The sequence below is a fragment of the Diplotaxodon limnothrissa genome, linkage group LG19 (genome assembly GCF_057381915.1).
Source record: "Diplotaxodon limnothrissa isolate DT_005_m linkage group LG19, D_limnothrissa_male_GT1.1, whole genome shotgun sequence".
NCBI classification, from domain to species: Eukaryota; Metazoa; Chordata; class Actinopteri; order Cichliformes; family Cichlidae; genus Diplotaxodon; species Diplotaxodon limnothrissa.
The window spans coordinates 15,578,755-15,599,368 of record NC_140614.1 but is presented as its reverse complement, the minus strand read 5'-3'; positions in this window follow the sequence as shown (position 1 = coordinate 15,599,368).

The window sequence follows — 20,614 nt, the reverse complement described above, 5'->3', positions numbered from 1 at the left end:
AGTAAATTTTTTGATTGTTTTGATTGTTTTGTTACAGATCCTCAAATTAAAAATAAATACAAAAGGTAGAAAATGTAATATATATTTTTAAAATATAGAGCTAAGTGGAACTAAGGTGCACAAGTGACAAGTGAAAATAGCCATGGTGTCATAGAGAGCTCTCAAATGACTCTCTCATTTGACTCTCGAATACCCAAACAGAAAAGATTTCTTATGGTGTTACAGTGGGGCAAATGATAACTGCAGTAACTAGTGAGATATCATGTACTTTGCTACCATATATAGTAAGAACGCATGTGTAGTTTTATATTATATGAATTGAATTTCTGGTGTTGCAAATACAGTAAATGTTTTTATTTCGACACGGTATCTGTGATTCATTCAGTCATTTTCCCATAATATGATTATTATATTGTGACTTTGTAGTTAACTAACCTTAGGAGATACAGTGGGGCAAAAAAGTATTTAGTCAGCCACCGATTGTGCAAGTTCCCCCACTTAAAATGATGACAGAGGTCAGTAATTTGCACCAGAGGTACACTTCAACTGTGAGAGACAGAATGTGAAAAAAAAAAATCCATGAATTCACATGGTAGGATTTGTAAAGAATTTATTCGTAAATTAGGGTGGAAAATAAGTATTTGGTCACCTCAAACAAAGAAAATCTCTGGCTCTCACAGACCTGTAACGTCTTCTGTAAGAAGCTTTTCTGTCCCCCACTCGTTACCTGTATGAATGGCACCTGTTTGAACTCATCATCTGTATAAAAGACACCTGTCCACAGCCTCAAACAGTCAGACTCCAAACGCCGCCATGGCCAAGACCAAAGAGCTTTCGAAGGACACCAGGAAAAGTATTGTAGACCTGCACCAGACTGGGAAGAGTGAATCTACAATAGGCAAGCAGCTTGGTGTGAAAAAATCAACTGTGGGAGCAATCATCAGAAAATGGAAGACATACAAGACCACTGATAATCTCCCTCGATCTGGGGCTCCACGCAAGATCTCATCCCGTGGGGTCAAAATGATCATGAGAACGGTCAGCAAAGATCCCAGAACCACACGGGGGGACCTGGTGAATGACCTGCAGAGAGCTGGGACCAAAGTAACAAAGGTCACCATCAGTAACACACTACAACGGCAGGGAATCAAATCCCGCAGTGCCAGACGTGTCCCGCTGCTGAAGCCAGTGCATGTCCAGGCCCGTCTGAAGTTTGCCAGAGAGCACATGGATGATACAGCAGAGGATTGGGAGAATGTCATGTGGTCAGATGAAACCAAAGTAGAACTTTTTGGTATAAACTCAACTCGTCGTGTTTGGAGGAAGAAGAATACTGAGTTGCATCCCAAGAACACCATACCTGCTGTGAAGCATGGGGGTGGAAACATCATGCTATGGGGCTGTTTTTCTGCCAACGGGACAGGACGACTGATCCGTGTTAAGGACAGAATGAATGGGGCCATGTATCGTGAGATTTTGAGCCAAAACCTCCTTCCATCAGTGAGAACTTTGAAGATGAAACGAGGCTGGGTCTTCCAACATGACAATGATCCAAAACACACCGCCCGGGCAACAAAGGAGTGGCTCCGTAAGAAGCATTTGAAAGTCCTGGAGTGGCCTAGCCAGTCTCCAGACCTCAACCCCATAGAAAATCTGTGGCGGGAGTTGAAAGTCCGTTTTGCTCGGCGACAGCCCCAAAACATCACTGCTCTCCAGAAGATCTGCATGGAGGAATGGGCCAAAATACCAGCTACTGTGTGTGCAAACCTGGTAAAGACCTATAGTAAACGTTTGACCTCTGTTATTGCCAACAAAGGTTATGTTACAAAGTATTGAGTTGTATTTTTGTTATTGACCAAATATTTTCCACCCTGATTTACGAATAAATTCTTTACAAATCCTACCATGTGGATTCATGGATTTTCTTTTTTTCCACATTCTGTCTCTCACAGTTGAAGTGTACCTCTGGTGCAAATTACTGACCTCTGTCATCATTTTAGGTGGGGGAACTTGCACAATCGGTGGCTGACTAAATACTTTTTTGCCCCACTGTATATGGTGGAGTGACTGTTTTGTTGAATATACTCCTATGGCTGTCCAACATGAGATGGAGAGGGTATGAACAATTGTCTGATACGATCCAAACATTGGACAGAATCCTCCATTTTAAAAACTCAGTGTCAACTTCTCACACCAAACCCACAGCATTAGAAGATGAGATAAGATAAGACTTTAATCATCCCACGCCGGGGAAATTTGTGCGTTACCACAGCTCAGGTACAAATAGCAGAAAAATATAAGAGTATACCAAGAATATAAAGTCAATTGGACTTGCAGATCAGTTTATTGAATCTATATTATTGGTAGGCAAACTGGAGAGGGTCTGTCACTGTGGCCTGGAGCTTGTCCAGAATGAGTTTATCCAGGGTCTTCATGATGTGTGATGTAAGTCCCATGGATGCATAGTCCTTAGCGCCACTAGGATGTGATTTCTTCAAAACGGGCATGACCTCTTCCAAACCATGCAAATTCAGGCTCATCCTAAAGATGTGATCAAATGCTTCACTTGCTGGGGGGCACAAGCTGTGAGAACCCTGAGGCTCATGTCAACAGAGCCTGCAGACTTGTCTGAGCAGAGTGTCATCATGCATACAAAGTCTGGCAAAAGCCAAAAAAGATGAATGATTTAGTATTTAGTATTTATTTATTTATTGTCATTGTCAAGAACAATGAAATTGCGTTTGGGGCTTCCATACAACCCAAAAAAAAGAAGAAAATAATAAATACCCCTTAAAACCCAAGTGTACATATTTAACCCAGTGTGACTCCAATGCAATAAGACAATCCTTAGCAATAATGTTCGTAGAAATTCAGACAAAGACCTGAGAAACATGACAAAATACAACAATGCAACCCATTCAATATTATTGTACTGTGAGATATGATATCAGATATGATAGTTATCTATTTAAGAAAGAGGGGGGGGGGCAGGAGGGGGAAGAGAATAAAGATATGATGCACCAATGCAGACCAGTTCATTGCTATTAAGAAGTTGGATATGGTTATTGTCCGTGAGAGGGGGGCAGAGAGTTCAGGAGCCTCACAGCCTGTGGATACAGGCTGTTGGCCAGTCTGGATGTTCTGGCCTGTATAGACCTGTACCTTCTCCCTGAGGGCAGCAGATGGAAAAGGTGGCGCGCAGGGTGATGTTGGTCCCGCAGGATACTGTGCACCCTCCTCAGACAGCGAGTGGGGAAGATATTACTGATCTCTGGCAGACTTGTTCCAATAATTCTGCCAGCTTCTTTCACCACCCGCTGGAGTGCTTGCTGATCGGCCTTGGTGCAGCTGGGGAACCACACTAGAAATCCATACGTCAGAACGCTGCTGATGGCACAGTTGTAGAAGTTCAACATCAGAGATCTGGGAATGTGTGCGCTCCGCAGTCTCCTCAGGTAGTAGAGGCGCTGTTGGGCCTTCCGTACAACTGAGGTGATATGGTTGCCCCAGGACAGGTCCTCGGTCACAGTTACCCCCAAGAATTTAAAACTGCTCACCCTCTCCACCGCCTCACTGCCAATGAAGAGAGGCAGATGGTTGTTATGGCCCCTCTTCCGGAAATCTACAATGATCTCCTTGGTCTTTTTGGTGTTTAAGACCAAGTTATTGTCGTGGCACCATGACTCTAGTTGTTGCACCTCTGTCCTATAGTTTGTCTCATCATTGTTGGATATAAGTCCGAGCACTGTAGTGTCATCTGCAAACTTAACAATGAGATTGGACGCGCAGGAGGAAATACAGTCATGGGTGAAGAGAGTGTATAGCAGAGGGCTCAGAACACACCCCTGAGGGGCACCGGTGTTGACCACAAGGGTGTTCTTACCCACTCTGACACTCTGTCTACGGTTAGTGAGGAAGTCCACAATCCAGTTGCACAGAGAGGAGTTAAGTCCCAGTTGGTGGAGTTTGGGACGGAGTTTGTATGGCTGGATGGTATTAAAAGCCGAGCTGTAGTCTACAAAGAGGAGCCGTGCATAGGTGTTCCTGTGTTCCAAGTGCTTCAGTAATGTGTGCAGCACTGTGGCGATCGCATCCTCGGTTGACCGGTTCTCCCTGTATGCAAACTGGTGCGAGTCCAGGGATGGTGGAAAAGCAGCTCTGATGTGTTTAATGACCAGTCTCTCCAGGCATTTGGCGGGAATGGGGGTGAGTGCCACAGGTCTGAAATCGTTCAGACATGTGACATTTGACTGTTTTGGGATGGGAACGATGGTTGCTGCTTTGAAACAGGATGGTACCAGTGAACAGGACAACGAGGTGTTATATATAGAGGTGAAGACGTCCGCCAGGTCCGCAGCACAGTCTTTTAGCACCCGGCCCAGCACTCCATCCGGCCCGGCCGCCTTCCTGGTGTTAATGCTCCGGAACACACGCCTCAGCTCATGAGTGCTCAGGACCGGAGCAGGGTCGGTTGAGGGGAGAGGGGACAGGACAGGGTCGGTGTTCTCCCTGTCAAAACGGGCATAAAAGAGATTTAGATCCTCAGCCAGAGTAGAACTGTCGGCTGAGGGTGATGGTGTTCTTCTTTTGTAGTCCGTGATAGCCCTGATGCCCTCCCAGACCTGCCTTGGGTTTGTGTTGTTCTCAAACCTGGCCTCGATACGCCTCCTGTGCTGCTGCTTGGCAGTCTTGATGCCTCTTCTCAGGTTGGCCCTGGCAGCACTGTATGCCTCCTGGTCCCCGGATTTGAAAGCGTTGTTCCTTGTTCGAATAAGTTGTTGAACTCCGTGTGTCATCCAGGGTGGATTATTAGGGAACACACGGAATCGTTTCCAAGTTGTTACATTGTCCACACAGAAACAGATGTAGTCCAAGACAGTGGAGGTGTAACTGTCCAATGCGACATGATGTAAAATATATATATACCAAATATAATCTGTTTTAAAGTCAGTGTCCACAATTTGAATGTGACATATTACAACTACATATTCAAAAGGAACGATTATGGAGTAAGGAGGAATCTATAAATATTGAAAGGTAACTGATGTGCAGAGGGGATTGCACTTTATTTTATATTGTCCTCTATGTAATGATGTATATGTAAATATTGTTTTAAAAGTTGATGTTCTTTAGGTTTATATAAGTTTTAAGAATTGATAATTAAATATGTATTTGATGAAAAAAATTGAGAAAAGTGAAAAGAGAAACGTAACATCTTATGTAATCGAAAACATTCTGTTGCTGCTTTAATGAGAAGTAGACGACTTTTTGAGATTGTTGCAGATCATGAAATAAATAGACCAAGAATTTAACTCCAAATTTAACATTACCACGTATTGTTGATCAGGAATCTAAAGTACTTCTAAGGTACTATCATCGACCAACAGATAACTGGAATACCAGACTGCATTCCATCAGAACATTACAGCATTTCTTTGATTTTTTGAAGTGTGCAGTTGTGGTTGTTTGAGGCTATAAAAGGACAGGAGTGCCTTGACCTTTAATTGTATATACAACCAGTTTTTGTATTCAAATCTTATTTTAATTTTCATGGTCTGACCTAAAGAGAACCAATATGGGGGAGGGATACAAAACCTTGTAACCTTTTTTTCAGTTTCTCCTGTTTCCATTGTCTCATTTGCTTATTCTGGCCTATTGAGTCACATCGACACATAAACAAAACTGATTTCAGGGATGACATATCAGTTTTATAAAATGAAAGGCATTGTCAGAATTCCCTGTGATACTTCCGATTAAAGAGCTATATTAATGTGAATATGATATGCAGATTTCCACTGTGACAGCTTAGGTATTGTCTGTCAGATTGAAGACAAAATGAAATCTGCTTTCCATCAGCTCACATTTCCCTCAGTTCTTACTGTTTTGTATGTCTGTCGAAGAAAAATGGTAATTTATTATAACTCACAACAATTACACTAAATACTTGTTACACTACACCTGCCCCCAGATACAGTGGTTGGCAAAAGGTTAGAAAGAGGTTATTTCCTGCTCATTAAAGCCTAATAAATGTCCTGTACATATCATTGGGTCATCTGATTAATACTGTTGAATTGAACCATAATGTTAACAGTACTACACTGTATATTTTATATGCTTAAAAAAACACAACTCAGTCTTCCTAGATGAATGCACAGAAAATAACTCTGCTACATTTTTATTTTTATTTTAGTTCATCTTTACACTCGTTATTTCACTTAAGGAGAAATTGATTTGTGCATTTCTTTCTTGATTCCATTGTTCAGTTCACCTGGACCTGTCACTGTTACTACTTATGAAGCAGTGGTAACAGCAGGTCAGGTGGAGGCTTCAGCTTCATGAGTTAAACCAGACCGTTGCCCTTTACACCAGAGCTTTTCACATTGCTAAACCAAAGGACCCTTTAAACTGCATCTGATCTCTGCACTACTTTGGAAGCAGAAGGGAGAATACTTGTGGAGGAGGGGGTTAATGGACCTTGCAGGACTGAGTTGGCCACCATGGCAATAGTTATGGCATGCTTGACAGGGTTATTAGCTGATTGTCTGGTCACAACAACTCCCTATGGCAGAAGCTGATTCAGCTGAAGGTGGTGGCAGATCCCTGAGGTTGTGCCCGATAGCAACATTGGAGACTGCAGAGGAGCTGGAGGTTCAGATCAGACTTCCACTAGTTCTTTCCCCGCATGAACACTAACATCCAGGCCACTAATCGACAGTGTTGGGAAGGTTACTTTTAAAATGTATTCCACTACAGATTACAGAATACATGCCCCAAAATGTAGTTTGTAACGTATTCCATTACATTACTCAATGAGAGTAACGCATTCTGAATACTTTGGATTCCTTGATATATTGTCATGCTTTTTACAACTACATGAATGTACTATTGCTGTGTGATTTATTACTATTACTGAAGGATACTCGCCATACCAACACAACTAGATTTTTAAATCTTAAAATTAAATGAGTAACAGTAGGGTGGACATTAGGTAAGGCTGCACTTTTTGCAGAGATCTCGTATAGAAAACTATTCTGTGCGTATATAGAACAGGTCCGTGGCTCTGGACTGTAGTAAAGGGACCTCTGGCTAATACGTCAGGTTCCGTGTCGGGCTCGTAGCCAAAAACTAGCTTTACTTTGTTGTCTGGGTCAACTTTGCTAGCAAGAGACAGAGCGGGGCATTGAAAGGCTGCTCCAACGGAACTTATTGTTTCGGAGGAAAACACGAACAAAGTAAACAGTCGAGTCTTAAGAGCTTACTTACAACTGGGCTACACTGCCCATAAGGCTACATTCTTTAAGGCTATGCCTGTAACACTCTGCCTATTGCCTTCATATTTAATAAGTATTTGAATAGTAATTTCAAACAATATTTCGTCACATCATTATGCAAGTAGAGGTGACGTGGGCCGCGAGATTGAGACACAGGCATGAGAGCCTCTTAATGCGTGTTTTGTTCGGGTTTCCAACGGCGTGGAATTACCAACAACAGAGAGGGCATAGCATAACATATGAAACAGGAAAAGACAGCCGTATAATCCCTTCATTACAAAGTAACTGTATTCTGATAACCACCTTTTTAAACTGTAACTGTAACGGAATACAGTTACTCATATTTTGTATTTTAAATACGTAACAGTACATGTATTCCGTTACTCCCCAACACTGCTGATCGAGATAGATTGTTTGGTTGTAAAGGGCTATGTAACAGCCTAAGAGTATATATCCATTATAATTTGGACATATTCCATTCTTACTGAGAACAGCAAGAAGTAAATCTTGTTTAGGATACACCAGCTGCTGTTTTTTGTTTTTGTTTGTTTGACTAAATCACGATATGTCTTGAGTCCCAGCGCCCCTGGTACTGGGGGCAAAGGGGGTGAGCTGCAGTTTAAGCCTCAGTGAAGTTGAGTGTTTTTTTGTTTTGTTTTTTGTTTTAATGTAAATATGTGTGGTATCCACAGAAACCTCAAAATCTCAGCTAAAAGCTGATATAAACAATTTCTACAACCACCAAACATCGCGAAAGCAACAAACAATTACAATGGCAGTTACAAAATTTTGCAAAATGTGCCTAAACACAGTGACGCCACAAACTCACTTATCTTTATGTAACCAAGCAAACGACACATTGTCTAAAAGCAGAGATCTCACAGATTCCAAAACTCTAAGTTTCATCACGTCACGACCAAAATTCACTGAACCAACGGCAAAAGAAGACCACAAATATACTTCATGTTCGATAAACAATAACATGGACTCAAACCTCCCGTGCCGTTTCTCTTGCTGAAACTCGTAACATAGCTGGTTTATTTAGTTTTCTTTGGTGTGTGGGAGACGTTCACATGAAGTTTAAAACACTCTTAATTTTGCAATGGATGACTTTTCACCTGGTGGAATAATTTTGTGGTACTGCTGCCTTTTGCGGCAATAGTTTTACGGCATGATTTGCAAATTACCGCATTAATTATCGCAAACAGCGAGTCTCATTCTCTCACTCGTCTGAAACTCCCACTGTCACCATATTTTCCTCTATTTTGTAGTATATAAACACAGAAGAAAAACAAATGAGAACTATGACTAAAGCCTGTTTTAACATTTTAGATATAAACAAAGTTTTTGAGCAATCGACCTGCTTGCCAGTCTTTAACAACTTCAACATTTCTCTGATGATGTCACAATGATCCAAGATTTGACTTTACACTTTACACTCTGTTCTGATTCACAGCTACACTAAACAAACAGAATCTACTTGACTTGTAGGTGTGTGGTAGCTCTCAGTTTGGTGTAGGCTGGATAATAAACAGTTAAAACTCCATGATAAGCATGTGTAATTATCTGTATCTTCCTGCTTCTTTCTCCATCTGCGTGTGTTTGTCTTGTTTCAAAATTCTTGCATGCCAGTACACTCGCCTCTCTGGCTATATGTGTGCACACACGCAGCATCTGCTCAAATTAGCAATTCAACTATACATTGAAAGCATACAAACACTGCAGCACACCCATTCTCAAACACACCTGCAGAGTGCATCCTCTGACTCTCACATGAGTGATTGGCCACGAAGTGATTAATCAATTCTTGATCTTAAATGACATGTTTAAAATGTAGGATTGAGACTATAATTAAAATGCATATGTTAATCATAATATAACTGCATTTAAATGTTAATGTTTAACAATTAGAATTAATAATTAACATCTGCATGTCGAATCGGGATGTTATCGCATGCAAAAATGATATATTTAAATAACTGACTGAGAAACTGACTATAAAATATGTGATTTTGTACCAGATATGGAAATAAAAAAAAATAATAATAAAATACAGTAGCATAGCACTTAATATTATTTTGTATTTTAATTCTTGCAGTCTGGGAAAAATGATTAGTACTGTAAATTTACCACATATAATTAGAAATGACAGCGTGAGATTGGTGCATATTGATCTATCAAGTGTTTTTTGAAGATGAAAAGATTTAAATGCATAATACATGCAACTGGTAGCATCTTCATAAAAAAGACATAATTCTACCACATGATGTGAAATTAGCCAGTAAAATTGTGTACAAACATCTAATTAATACTTCAACTTAACATTATTATGTTTATTTCAAATAATCAAACATTTCCTCTGAGTAGCGCCATCTATGGGATGAATACAAATATGCAACTTTTACACACATGCTGCGTGCACATTAAAGAGAAACTTTGAACGTCAATCACATGCCATCTTGACACCCAAATACTAGCTTTTTCTAGCTGGTCACTAGACTGATTTTGTCCAACCACAAATTCAATTTTCAATGCATAGACACAACATCAAGATTTCTTATTTATTTTCTGAAAGAAAACAAACTGTGGCCTATTACACGTGAAAATGGGCCCTGCAGATCACTCGTAGAAAAATAATAAATCAGGAAACTACCAGACATTTTGTCTGTTGTGCTTTAAGGACACACCTAACTTGGGCCAAACATTCTGTGCATAAATTGCTAAAAGCTAATTTTCAGCATTTCAAATTTCTTCTTTGGAAAGTTGAAGAAGCATTTTTGATACTGTGATTGCAACAGAAATCTAATCAAAGTGTAATTTGTCAGAAAATGACAAGATAAAATTGATGGATAAATGTCACAGATGTGCTTTATTTTATTCTTTTCTTTTTTTCAAGAAGCTTGTACTTTTCACGAATACTCTGACTTATGATTTTGGTGTGATTGGCAGCATCAGAACTCGTGGCTAATCTAATTCTAGGGGAAAAAACATCATACAGAGTGAATTCTGATCAATCCTGTGGTTAGACGCTAACATGCAGCATGGTTGTGTTTTGACAAACGTAACCTGCAAGGATTTCTCTCCCGATTATCAGGAACAATTTACCTTACAGAGGTTAAAATGGTTTTAATTACATTTTAAAATCAGCAAGCAAACACCGACCGAGTCGGTTGCACTGCTCCACATACAAATGCATCGGACCAGGTTTAATTTGACTTAAGGGCCTGAGGGAATAATTTAGAGTCAGGTTATTCAGCACACATTGCCTTTCGTGTGTTCAAAATAATGAAGCTGATAATCTAAAACGTTTTTCTGTCTGCCCGGCGGTAATGAAAGGCTGTGTATGGAAGAGTAGGTTTATACATGTATGTCAACAGGATTTGAATTTGAGCAGGGAAAACTAGCTAATCTTTTCTTTCCTAGATGCAAATTTATTTACTGCATAGCATCTACTCGCGTGTTGAGACGGAAGCATGTCAATGAGACTCGTGTCTGTGAGTATCATGTAAACATCTTACCATGTCCTGAGGGCAAAATAGCTTGGTACCTGACAACGATGTCAAAGCACACTCATCCAAGCAAAGTGAATTACCATCATGTGGCTATCTGGTATTCCATGTTATCCATAGGGAGACTTAAATATTCCCATTACAGCATATTTTTCTTTCATAGGCGTAATTTGCAATGCGCCGCTGCTACTTATACTGCAGAAAGAAAAGATGCTCATGTAATTCACCTGCTCATTGCTATGCTGATATTATGCAGAGTGAAGGAGAGTGATTGCTCCGCCAAACATATAATTTACTGGATGCTTTTAGCCAACGTACCAATAATGATCCTAATGTATGGTTTTTGATGCGTGCACTGCAAGATGGTTCTTTGCACTGTAAATGAATTCTTTATGGTGCTATGAAAATATTTTAGCATAAAGAGCATTTATGATGGCAGAAGGTACTACACTAAAAGCATTCTTCTTCTTCTCTTTTTAGCCGGTCCCTTTAGGAGTCACCATAGCAGATCTGCGTCCATCTCACCCTATCCCTAGCACCCTCTTCTGTCACACCAACCCTCTGCTTGTCCTCCTTAACTGCATCTATGAATCTTCTCTATGGTCTTTTCCTCCAGCTTGGCAGCTCCATATTCAACACCCTTTTCCCAATACATCCACTGCACATATCCAGACCATGTCAGCCCTGCCTCTCTAACTTTGTCTCCACACTGCCCAACCTGAGCTGTCCCTCTGATGTATTCATTTCTACATCTGTCCATTTTGCACCTTACCACTGTTGCTGTCCTCATAGACAGACATGAGGAGCACACTGCCTTGTGTCCCCTTTGCTAGGTTGTTGTTGTTGTTTTCCTAAAACTAAAAATGAAATGAAAAAGCATTTGCTTTGAGATCTATTCAAGTTAGTCTTTTGTGCAACTGACTGGTATTTGGTTGTTTTTTTTTGTTTTTTTTTGTTGTTTTTGTAAACTCACTGTTTGTGCATGTTTCTATTGCGGACATTGTTTGGCACCACTTTGTTCCACCAAACAACTTTTAGATGAATTGGAATTTGTTTTTGCTAACCTTCATTGTCTTCAACTGAATGAATTCTACTGACTTGTGTTCCACTGAGTTTTTTTTTTCACAGTATGCCTTATTCTTAAAGTTTAGAGCTAAATGATTACTACATGATTTGCACTAAGTGTATAAACCATAATTTAAGTAAAAACATTACATGAATGAAAAAAAAAAACAGTTGTAAATTGCACTTGTGTGTGTGAATGGGTGGATGACTGGGTGTGTAAAGCGCTTTGGGGTCCCTAGGGGGGACTAGTAAAAGCGCTATACAAATACAGGCCATTTACCATTTACCACTTTGAAAATTTGTAGCATGTGCTTTTTGTAAATGTTGCATTTCCAGATGATTTCCACTAACGTTTTTGCACCCAGTCTTGTATGTGCTTTGTCTTGAGGGGACACTTTGGTAATACAAGATTAAGCTGAACAAAGTGTGTATGTGGCTCAGTCATTAGGTCACACTGTTTATAGCATTTAGCTCACAGCACCACACTGCATGCTTGTATCATTCATTACCTTGTTTCCAAACAGCAGGGAAGCCAAAAAACCTCACATCTTGTGTGCCAAAAGAGTTTTCTTTAGGCACTAGGAAGGAACAGGTGCCATGTATTTCCCTGTGTCACTAGCTGGTATTTCCTCATTCTCTTTCCATCCAGGTACTCCCCCACATTTCCTCTGCACTTCTATTTCTCATTTAATTTTTTTTTCCTCATCCTTTGTTTCTGTTTTTCTTAACTCAATTTTTTCATCCACTGGAAGTTGTAAATGAAGCCTGGGTAGTTATACAAGCATGAATAACCTACTCCAGTTGTGTTTTTTTTTTCCTTCCTGTGCAAAAGCACCCACAGCTTCTAATCTCCATTCACAAAACACACACACACACACACACACACACACACACACTGCCTGTTACGGCCCTAGCAGGGCCTCCCCCTGAAGGTGCCTGTGTGGGCGTGTCCTTCAATCTCTTCTGTCTGAGGTGCCACCCTTTCTCTTTTACACAGCTGACTCCCATCAGTAATTAAGTATTTAAGCCCAGGGAAAGGTGAGCTCTGGGGCAGAGTGCCATGTGAATGGTTACAGCGAGTGAGCTGTGTGTTTGATGGTTGCTGCTAGTGAGCTGTGGGTGTTCTGTTGCAGCTTGCAAGCTGTGTGTTTGCAGCTAGTGAGCTGCTCTCTCTTTTTGACTTACGTTTTACTTTATTGACCAACGCTTGAGTTTTGTTTGTTTCCTTAAATGGTAATAGCGGCTTGTCCGTCTCTTTTAGTTGAATATTAATAGAAACTTTAATAAAACTCTGTCTCCTTTTTCTGACCCGGACACATTTTGTTACTTCCCCCTCACCGCCTAGACCCCTCAAGGGAACGTAACAATGCCACATAAGCCATCTGGTGCTAATACACAATTATATGAATAACAATGTGTTACGTCCCTCTGCAGCCTCTAATCTGCTCAGTGTGTTCAGCTGGTGCTAATTGGCCACACCTAGTCAGGTGTGGATAAAAGCATACCTGAGGCAAGCGTCTGGGGAGCTGACTTGTCTTTGCCTTGGTGGCAGCAGTCATTTGAGCCAACCTGCTATTCCATTTTAAGATAAAACCTCTTCTCACCCATGCTCTGGTATTCGTCTCCTTTTTTATATTGCGTCTTTTGAGCTGGGTCGTAACATAAGTGGCAGCTCGTCCTGGATATTTGGACATTTTAGTGGAGATTGAATATCAGTTTTTTGTTTTGCTTTTAAGTGGGTGAGTGATGGTGGTCACTGTAATTGCGCAAACTCCCTTTAGTAAGTGTGTTTCAGCTGGGTGGCTGTGCTGCCCTTCCATCGAAGCACTTGTTTGTTGTTTTGCTTTTTTGTTTTAGTTTATTGTGTTTGGTGGTTATCCTGGGTGGGGGTACGCTTCAGGGTTTGGTGGGAGACTGTACCCCGGTCTGCTGCCTATCCTTGAGTTTGCGTTTAAAGGTGCCTCGAGCCCGGTACACCACTGAAGACTAGACAGGTAAAGTTTTATTGTTTTTTAGCATTTTAGGATGGGAGTTGCACATAGTAAATCAGTGGCACCAAACTTGGTAGGAGGTTTGAGACCATTCATGATTATGGTCTGTAGCTGAGGCAGGTAGGCTGTTTTTAAGTTGGCATTGTGTGTACACCATGTGTGTGCATATGTCAGTGTTGATGGATGCTAATGAGATCCTTGTGAGGTGAGTGTTTTGTGATGTGACCTTTAGTGTTGTGGGGAATATGGCTATTTTGTTGGATCACTTGTGAGTGTTGTTGGCCAGGTGATGGCAATAACACTGTGGGGTGCTGAGCCACCCTTGATGTGATCATTGTGTGGCCATAGCTCTCCATTTTGTGGTTGGTCACTAGTGTGCTTGATTTACTGAACTTTTTGGATTAAAGTAACTTGTTGTGGTATAGGGCCAATTGTATGTGACTGTTTGTGTGGTGGAGACAACAGATCACTTAGTTGTGATTATTTGTTGCTACTTTTGGTTTTGTGTTGTAGCAGATCAGGGCCCTATTTCAGGAAGCCGGTTTAGTGCAAACTCTGAGTAAGTATACCCCGAGTGAACGAAAACTCTGGGTCTTCGGTTTCACAAAGCGAGTTCAGATGAAGCCTGAGTGAGTCACCATGACGACACACTCCATGAAGCTAACCTGCCCCCTAGCAGGTTTACTGCAACTAACCCTGACTTTCTCCGCCTCTTTGTCGGAAACCTGACAGTAGGAAGTGTCAGACATGGCGTGCCCCTTCCTTGAAGAGCCAGTAGATGTTGGAGCCCAAATTCTCCGCAGAGCTCTCCGCCGGGAGAGAGTGGTTAGAGCGCGTTTGGACATATTATCATTCCCTGATGATTTCCTGTGTGAACGTTACCGTTTTTCAGCACAATCCATAATTTATTTGGATAACATCCTCAGGCCTAATATTGCCCATGTGACACATCGCGGACATGCTTTCAGTTCATTACATATTATTTGTACTGCACTCCGGTTTTTTTTTTTTTGTTTGTTTTTTTTTGGCAAACGGGAGCTTTCTGTACAATATTGGTGATGCTGAGCACGTTTCCAAGGCTACCGTCTGTCGGGCAGTCAGCAATGTTACAGTTGCACTGAAACGTCTCCTGCACTCGTTTGTGGTGTTCCCCGGTCACAGACCCACAAGATTCATCAAAGAGGGATTCCACAAAATTGCAGGTATCAGGATGAACAAAACCTAATCCATGATGTGGTGATACATGAACTACTACTTACATGTTGCAGCTATTTTCAGGGTTCCCAGGCGTGATTGGCTGGATAGATGGCACTCACATTCCAATCATTGCTCCTTCAGTAAATGAAGGAGACTATGTGAACAGGAAGTCTTTCCACAGCATTAATGTACAGGTACATAGTTCCCTGTAGTATTTCACACTAACAAGTGATGTCATTATAGTGATGGATGCTAATTTGTGTTCTCTGCACTGTGAAGATCATATGTGATGCTGCCAACATCATCACAAATGTGGAAGCCAAGTGGCCAGGCTCTGTTCATGACTCACGAATTTTCCGTGAATGTACACTGAGCACCAAATTTGGACATGGTGGATCGAAAATACTTTGAAATATACAGAGACCAATTGCTACAGGGACGTTTGCACTGACGTGTATCCTTCTGTCCTAGGAGAGGTCACTGGCTACTTGCTTGGTGATAGGGGGTATCCATGTTTACCCTATTTGCTTACCCCTTACCCTGACCCTGAACCGGGCCCACAGCAGCGATATAATCTGGCCCATTGCAGGACACGGGCCAGAGTTGAAATGACCATCGGAATGCTCAAGGCCCAGTTCCAGTGCCTGCAAAGACTCAGGGTCGCCCCAGAAAGGGCATGTGACATTATTGTGGCATGTGTGATTCTTCACAACATTGCCACAATTAGAGGAGAACACTGTCCATCTGAACCAGACATCAGCAGTGATCCACACGATGTACATCCTGACCCACCCACGAACATACAGGATGGAAGAGTAGTCAGAGACACCATACAGTGGGGCAAAAAAGTATTTAGTCAGCCACCGATTGTGCAAGTTCCCCCACTTAAAATGATGACAGAGGTCAGTAATTTGCACCAGAGGTACACTTCAACTGTGAGAGACAGAATGTGAAAAAAAAATCCATGAATTCACATGGTAGGATTTGTAAAGAATTTATTCCTAAATTAGGGTGGAAAATAAGTATTTGGTCACCTCAAACAAGGAAAATCTCTGGCTCTCACAGACCTGTAACGTCTTCTGTAAGAAGCTTTTCTGTCCCCCACTCGTTACCTGTATGAATGGCACCTGTTTGAACTCATCATCTGTATAAAAGACACCTGTCCACAGCCTCAAACAGTCAGACTCCAAACTCCGCCATGGCCAAGACCAAAGAGCTTTCGAAGGACACCAGGAAAAGTATTGTAGACCTGCACCAGACTGGGAAGAGTGAATCTACAATAGGCAAGCAGCTGGGTGTGAAAAAAATCAACTGTGGGAGCAATCATCAGAAAATGGAAGACATACAACACCACTGATAATCTCCCTCGATCTGGGGCTCCATGCAAGATCTCATTCCGTGGGGTCAAAATGATCATGAGAACGGTGAGCAAAGATCCCAGAACCACACGGGGGGACCTGGTGAATGACCTGCAGAGAGCTGGGACCAAAGTAACAAAGGTCACCATCAGTAACACACTACAACGGCAGGGAATCAAATCCCGCAGTGCCAGACGTGTTCCGCTGCTGAAGCCAGTGCATGTCCAGGCCCGTCTGAAGTTTGCCAGAGAGCACATGGATGATACAGCAGAGGATTGGGAGAATGTCATGTGGTCAGAACTTTTTGGTATAAACTGAACTCGTCGTGTTTGGAGGAAGAAGAATACTGAGTTGCATCCCAAGAACACCATACCTACTGTGAAGCATGGGGGTGGAAACATCATGCTATGGGGCTGTTTTTCTGCCAAGGGGACAGGACGACTGATCCGTGTTAAGGACAGAATGAATGGGGCCATGTATCGTGAGATTTTGAGCCAAAACCTCCTTCCATCAGTGAGAACTTTGAAGATGAAACGAGGCTGGGTCTTCCAACATGACAATGATCCAAAACACAGCGCCCGGGCAACAAAGGAGTGGCTCCGTAAGAAGCATTTGAAAGTCCTGGAGTGGCCTAGCCAGTCTCCAGACCTCAACCCCATAGAAAATCTGTGGCGGGAGTTGAAAGTCCGTGTTGCTCGGCGACAGCCCCAAAACATCACTGCTCTCGAGAAGATCTGCATGGAGGAATGGGCCAAAATACCAGCTACTGTGTGTGCAAACCTGGTAAAGACCTATAGTAAACGTTTGACCTCTGTTATTGCCAACAAAGGTTATGTTACAAAGTATTGAGTTGTATTTTTGTTATTGACCAAATACTTATTTTCCACCCTGATTTACAAATAAATTCTTTACAAATCCTACCATGTGGATTCATGGATTTTTTTTTTTTTCACATTCTGTCTCTCACAGTTGAAGTGTACCTCTGGTGCAAATTACTGACCTCTGTCATCATTTTAGGTGGGGGAACTTGCACAATCGGTGGCTGACTAAATACTTTTTTGCCCCACTGTATGTCACAATCATTTCCTGTGACCCGTCACCTCAACATGTTACAAGACGAATACACAGATTCTTTGGTCAACTGGCTTTATTGGTCGCCCTGTATGTCCTGTACACAAGGTATAAATAGGTATATTAGTATGTTGTACAAACACTGACATAATTCGTCCATCTCTGACCACTTCACCCACCCTTAACTGTTGTTCCAGCAGTAAAATCTCCAACTTGGACTTTTGGATCTGCTGCTTGAGGTGTACCATTTCCATGTCGCACTTCTGTATTTTCTTGACCAAATATGTCTTGTACAGCTGCTTTACAGGGAGCTATTGCAACACAGGACATAGCATTGACATCCATAGTACATGCCTACTTAGGTTGGTTGTGACTCAGTGCTGAACATCCTACTGTGGAAAGGTTTGTTGGAGGAGTGGCTGGACCCTCTTCCTCTTCATTTCCATCATCACTCTGTCAGGGACATAGTAAGTCCATGGTGTTATCATAGTACCACATTGTATTCAGTTGTTATATTTTCCACTGTAAGATGTAAACCTCATGGTGTATCTCTGTTGCGTCCTCCTCTGTAACAGTTGTCACTGTTTCGTCATCATTTGCCTGTAGTGGAGACATTAACAACATTGCTGTTCTACTGTTGACACATGTAGTCTGTGGAGTATTACGAGTACTCACAACTGCATGTTGGTCTGGCTCAACAGGGGGCTGCACCAGATGCAGTACACCAGGGGTGCTCAATCCCAGTCCTCGAGAGCTACTGTCCTGCAGCTTTTAGATGCATCCTTGTTCCGACACAGCTGAATCAAATGAATGGCTTGTTATCAGGCCTTCTCCAAACTTGATGGCATGCTGAAGAGGTGATCAAACATTTGATTCAGCTGTGTTGGAGTAGGGATGCATCTAAAAGCTGCAGGACAGTAGCTCTCGAGGACTGGGATTGAGCACCCCTGCAGTACACCATCACCATCAACTGAAAGAATATGGGGTTCATACAGGTCACTCATAACTTACTAGGGCCTAACTGGCAATTAACAGACATACCAATCACCGTACACCTCATTGTCATTATGCTCTCAAAGACAACCGACACTGAGGGAAGGCAAAATCAGTAGGACAATAACTTCACCACAACATAGTTCATTTTGGTAAGGAGTTCATCAAATGAATGTGTCGCACTGCAAAGGTGACTGTGAAGAAAGGATGTATGCACATCATGTATTGTTTTGGATTTACCTCTTATGTAGGCACTTGTGTCTTGCGGGGTTATTGCCTCAGAGGATGTCCACGCAGAGATGCCTTCAGCCACTGGGCGCCCACTGTTTTGGCTGAGGGCCAACTGCTCAGCCTCTGTGAGTGGTGGTGGTGGAGGACCCCCACCTGTTTTTCGGGCATCCGCTTTTTTTCTGTTGGCTATAACGGCTCACATTTGAGCATACAGAGTAAGCAAATATGTACTTGTAATGTGCTCAGATAATTTCAATGAGTGCTTACAGAAAGACAATGAATGTAGCCTCTAACTGCAATTGATTTGCATGGGACAAACAGACCAAGCACCATGGCTCGTAATACAATTACACCTCACCTGTTTGGACTATATTTTTGTATTTCATTTTTACTTGCTGCCAGGAACGTTTGGGGCCTGTTGGGTTGCACCTGCGCTCACATCACATCACAACATTAAATGTATACAATGATAATAGATAGGATATAGTACATTACCGTGTTAAATGGGTGGAGATCCCTAGATCAATGTTTACATTTGCACTCACGCATTGACTCTGTCGGCTATGTTTTGCCATGCATGCTCCCTTTCTTTTGCAGTTGTGGCTGTGTTACTTTTTTTCTGCAAGATGTGCATGTTGTCGGCATCAGTGGCGTGTCTAGAAAATTTTTGTTGGGGGGGCCAGGTAGGGGCACAGATTTGGAGAAGGGTGGCAGATTTAATTGGCAGATAATGTTTAAAAAAAAAATTCTACCAACCCTTAACCATAATTCAATAATCCTATAAACCTAATAACCAAATGCACTTTTAACTCTTATTAGAATGAGATTTTAACCACTACGGTGCAAAGTTTTTAGATACTGCGTTGATAAAGTACAAGAGATACAATCAGTGCTTTGTCAGTGTTTACTCAGCATTCAAGGACATCAATATTTGCATAGTATTTTTACTGACATATAGTGCACATATGTTTTGGGCAAAAACATTTTTGAAAATTAAAATACGAACATTTGTAACAAACAATTGACAAATTAGCCAATGCCAATGCAAAACTTTATCTGCCTGTTAAAAAAAGAAGATAATCTTCTCACAAACTGGTGTTTGATTTTGAAACAGGAAAAAAGTGGGGAAACAAATGAAAAGACTAACATTTGAATAAAACCTGAAAGCAAGTAAATACTTTCTATGCTGCCTTATGGTAAACTTTGCTAATATTGATAAAGAACAACACTGGCTGATGATAAAATACAGTCAGCTGGCATGGTGACACTGCCAGTATTAACCTGCAGGGCTGGACTGGGACAAAAAAATTGGGCATTTTTACTACAGACCGACCCACCAGGTAGTAAAGCCATAAAGCCTTTGAATGAAAACAAATGCTGTTGTGACAGTGATGTACAGTCTTGTTGGTATATGTATGATTTCTATACATTTTACGTCAGATAAAAACTTTGGTTGTAAGATTTAGATAATTATTTAATAAAAACTAGGTATTTTAAATGAGAATAAGAAAGAAAAGTATTTCTTTGTGCCCACCTTTCCCTGTTAATGCCCTACCTGGCCCCCTGGCAAAACTTTGCTAGACCCGCCCCTGCACAGTTACCAGCTGTCAGCTACATAAAAAAGGATCCTGGTGTTATTTATCTCTCAGAAACAGTTGATAACTTCAACTCATTCATGTCACCTAAAAGGTAAACCTGTTTCTCCATCACCTGTTCAGCTCTGATGATTCAGTAAGGACATCTCCTGGTTTCATCTTCACGTTTCCCTCTCACCACATATCTAAACAGACATCATGACCAGCAGCTTTACAGCTGTGGCTCCAGCAAACATCAGCTGATACTAGAAATTAATATTAAATACATTCTAACAACAGCTGATCAAGCTTAAAAGTGCTGCTGTTGTTTAGCGCAATATCTGCTGGTTTCCT